We start from the raw sequence: 4,690 nt of genomic DNA, 5'->3' as shown, positions 1-4,690 counted from the left end.
TCACTGGGTCAAAATCTAAGACCCCAGTCTTGCACACACCCTTCTCTGCTGCCAATTCTGTAAAAATGAACCACTATTCAAAAGCTGCAGCTGAACTTTAGGTGCTGATATCAAAGTCTCAAGTTTGGAAGTTGTTCTTGATTTCTGTGCTTTTAGGATTTCAGCAAACACAAATCTCCTTCTTGGGAGTATAACACTTTGAGTGAGATCCATGTGTACATTTCTGTGGGAAGGTCAGGTGCTCTGCTCAGTATTCAGGCAGAGAAGGCAGATAGAGAACATGCAGGTCACATTTCTTCACCTGAGATATAAGTTAACTTTTCTCAATGTCTCACATGACTTTGCTATTCAAATGAAACCTACAGGTTTAGTATCATCTTTTTTGTCTCCCAGTACTCATATACAGCACCAATGAGCTCTTCCAGACACTCTCTAACAAGAACCATATGATAAGGTTAAAAAAGTGTGTAATTTTGGTAAATGGCACAGAAGTTGCTAGATAGGTTCTGTCAGCCAGATACACACTCTGTCACCATACTACTACTGTTCAACTGCTGATGGATAAATTCTCTCAGCTTCATTAGCCTTAAAGGAATGAACAATTCACCAGATCCTGATAAGAATAACAAGTTGGTTAGCTGCATCGGAAAAAGCTAGAAATTAATATACTTTCCTTTCTGCATCCACAGAGTTGCTGTAGAGGTTTTGAGTCATATATTTGACCTGGTAAGCTACAGCTGAGGGCCATTAAGTGGCCTTGGTAGAGGCCTTGGTATGCAGAATTCAGAGGGAAAAAAAAAAAAAAGGTCTTTTATCATGATGTATTATTTCAACAGATCTTCATACACAGTATGGTTATATGTATGCCCTGAAAAGTCCTGATATAAGTGTATAGCCTTTAAGTGCCAAGCCATCGTGATAGGAAGTACATAGCCATCGATGGCATATAAATGGTGTGATCAATGGGTAGTATGGTGTGAAAAATTCTTTATGACATTGAACTCTCAAAAACAGATCCAGCTACTGATATTCTAAATCCAAACAGACTGGCTACAAACTGCTAACACTAGGGGATTAATCACCATCCACATTTCTATGGTCAATGACAGGTAGCAAATGCTTGCTTTGTTAGATATGAAGGGAAGTCAGCATTTACCTCATGATGATCACACACTTATTTTAAATTCTTGACCCACTGATTTATATTACTAATCTGATGCACTGTCTTTTTCCAATAGCTCTGGAAATTCCCTCTTTTCTCAGAGCAAGAACTGGTAGGGAATGGTAGCTGCATCACCAACACTTGCTTGATATGTTCATAATCATCTTCCCTTGAGAGGAGAAGATTGTGCCTAGCCAGCATTTTTTTGTTGTTGTTGTTCCTAATGAGCAGTCAGAAACAGTGCAAGCAGGTCAACTCAGACATGTAGAAGTGACCTGAGGAAAGAAAGATTATAAACATAGCTTCAATATCTACTGTTTGGTTTGCTGCTGACATTTGGACTCATGCCTCTTGCATTTTCCCTATGTTGATCTAGCAAGCACAACCATCTACCCCAAACTGCTCTCATGCCATGATGGAAAAAGTTACTACTCAGTGATCAGTCCTTAAAACTCAGAGGCATGTGTTCCATGATACACTTGGAGATAACAGTCTTTGCTTCTTATTGTTTAAAACAGTATAAATGGTACATAATTTCCCCCTAATAAGCACAGAAGAAAGCAAGTATGTTTCCTTTTTGGGGGAGCAGAGTAATATTTTTTTATGTATGTTCTGTATTTCCTATATTTATTACTGTTTCTATCCATTCACTTCTTAATAAACTACTACAAAATTTTTTTTTCTCCCTGTGTTAAGGATTGTGACAAGAATCTTTAATTAATACCAAGTTTCACCTGAAGCCAAAACCAGGGACACATGAAGTGAAACTCTGCATTCTTTGTAGTCTTGGGTGTCCAGTAGAAATTTAAATTCATGGCAGCAGGCTGTAATGCTGAAGCAAAAGAAACGCAGTTTAGGACCAGTAAGCTCTGGTTCTACTTACTTTTGAAAAGTTCTGTATGTTCTTTAAAAAAAAAAAAAAAAGCATATTCTCTTTTAGAAAGAATGAAGAACAGAGTTTTCAAGGCCAAGACCCTTGGTGCCACTACAGAATGACAGATATTTCAAGTCAATTCCCAGTTCTACACCTCGGGAGGAAATGAAGCAGTTTTGACACTTATACATCAAAAGCACAGGAAACGTATGTAAACACATACTCAGAGTAGAAATAAGAATGAATAGAAAATATTTTCAATGGTGATAGAGAGAGATGAAAATTCAATTTGCTTCCACATTTTAATCGAGCAATATGTGGTAGTATATAAACCTACTCAGTACAATTTCTTCCTGAAATAATACTATGCAAAACTATTCAGAACATAATGCAGGAAATAAAGTATCCAAGTTGTGCACTTTTTTGAGAGATGTGGCAAAAAATAACTGTACAATTTTCTGAGTGGCATCTTCAAGAGATATAGAAGTCAATATATAAGTGCTTAAGTCAGCATTTAGTCCTCTTGAGACTGCCTCAGCTAGGGTATACCCACTGAATAATGTAAAAACTACAAGGGTCTAGGTATATTAGACTTCCAAATGGAAGCAAGTAGTGAAATAGTACCTCTTCTCACGTTGAAAGCCACAGCAATGCAGAACTGTTGCACACCCCTTAGCTGCAATTAAGTTAGTGGGCTGTTCTCTGGCATGTGGCATGATTTTATTCTCCCCTCAAAGTACGGTGATTTTAAGGTGTGCTTTCTAAGTTGTAGACATGCCCTCATATCTAATCCATCCTGTCTTATAAGCCAAGATATTTTAATCAATTTCTTTCAAATTGTTGAAATAAGACTGTTCTTCCCTAGCTAATGTGAATTCACATCATGGTTTAACCCCACTCAGTGGCTGAGCACCGTGCAGTCACTCACTCATCCCTGCCCCCTCCCATCTTGGTGGGATGGGGAGGACAACTGGGAAAAAAATGGTAAAAAGACATGGCTTGAGATAATAATTTATTAATTGAAATAGTTTAATAATTGAAATAACTACTATAATTAATATTATAATAAATAAAAATAATAGCAAACAAAAGGGAGATATCAAAACCAGAGAGGAATAAAACCCAAGAGAAACAAGTGATGCCCAACATGAGCAACTTCTCACCACCTGATTAATACCCAGCCTAGCCTTGAGCATCTATTGGTCCCTCCTGGCCAACTGCCCCCAGTTTAAACCCTGGTGTGACATTCTGTGATGTGGAATATACAATTTGACCAGTTTAGGTCAGCTCTCCCAGCTGTGTTCCCTCCCGTCTTCCTATGCCGCTACTCACTGGCAGAGCATAGGATACTGAAAAGTCCTTGACTTAGGGTCAGCACTACTCAGCAACAGCCAAAACATCAATATCAGTGTGTTATCATTATTGTCATACCAAATCCAAACCACAGCAGTGTACTAGACACTAGGAACAAAATTAACTCTATCCCAGCCAAAAGAAGAACTATTCATAAGGCATGTTTCTGTCTTGTGAATTTAGCTCAGTGTAAAGGGAACTTTGTTGTTTTGCTGGTGTCAAAACACACATAGCTTTTGAGAAGACAATGAAATGTGTTTTGCTGGCAGAGTCATTCACAGCATCATCAATTCTGTGAGTGTTTGCTGTATCCTGCAAATACTGAGTCAGGAAAATGTCACTTCAGCTGTGTTTACATCCTTTTATGCTCATTTAAAAAATTAAAATAAAGGTATTGAGCTTTCTAAAATGGAAGATTTGAAAAAAAAAGACAAGCTAAAATATTTGCTGAAACCTATTTATTATTTCTATTCATTTCTACGCCTTAATTTTTGATGCTTGATTATACAGATCAATCCATCACAAAAGACATTAGCATGTGAATTGTGTAAATAACCAAAAATATAGAAATTTTGAATATTGATATTCACAAAAGAATTCTGATTGATTAGTTCTGGACTATTTTTCAAGTAATTTTTAAAAAATTAAAATTTCTCAATTCTTTTATGAATATTCTGAAAAAAGAAAAAAACTCGGTCCAAATTTTTATTTTTTCACAGAATCAATTAGATCATCGAGTCCCACCTATGGCCTAACACCACCATGGCAACAAACTATGCACTGAGTGCTGTGTCCAGTCTTACCTTAAACACCACCAGGGACAGTGACTTTAAAACCTCCTTGGGCAGCCCTTTCCAATCAACATTTTTTCGAGGATTTCTTCCTGATGCTCGACCTAAACCTCCCCTGGTGTAGCTTGAGGCTGTGTCCTCTTGTCCTGCCCCTTGGCACCTGGGAGATGAGGCTGGGCCTCCTTTCAGGCAGTTGTACAGTGTGATAAAATCTCCCCTGGGGCTCCTCTTCTCCAGGCTGAAGACCCTCAGCTCCCTCAGCCACTCCTCACAGGACACAGGACGTGCCTTTGTTGCACTTCAGTCACAGATCAAAAGATTACTTTCCAGCTGGCATCTCTGACTGAACACAGCTGCTGCTGAGATTTACTCAGGTGTGGCAGATGAAAATCAGCTGTGTTAGGATCAGTCAAATGAAACAGTCAAATAAAATTGCACTGCTACCCAGAGAGTAGATAGAAGGCATACACACTGTCTGTTCAGATAGAAACCAACCAAAAATATGTGCCA

General features: G+C 38.3%; 1 long non-coding RNA gene across 1 annotated transcript; it reads right to left on the bottom strand.

Moving 5' to 3' along the window:
• Window positions 1-390: 390 nt before the first annotated feature.
• LOC136290131 (uncharacterized) lies at window positions 391-4,480 on the bottom strand. The gene is made up of 3 exons (XR_010720987.1): window positions 4,193-4,480; window positions 1,897-1,994; window positions 391-1,437 (listed from the first exon to the last, which is right to left on the bottom strand). It is a non-coding gene; the product is annotated as an uncharacterized lncRNA (long non-coding RNA).
• Window positions 4,481-4,690: the final 210 nt, after the last annotated feature.

Source organism: Chamaea fasciata, unplaced genomic scaffold, assembly GCF_029207755.1.
Source record: "Chamaea fasciata isolate MVZ Bird 193981 ecotype frontalis unplaced genomic scaffold, bChaFas1.0.hap1 SCAF_5, whole genome shotgun sequence".
NCBI classification, from domain to species: domain Eukaryota; kingdom Metazoa; phylum Chordata; class Aves; order Passeriformes; family Sylviidae; genus Chamaea; species Chamaea fasciata.
The sequence above is the reverse complement of the archived record's forward strand: the minus strand, read 5'-3'. Positions and strand labels throughout refer to the sequence as shown.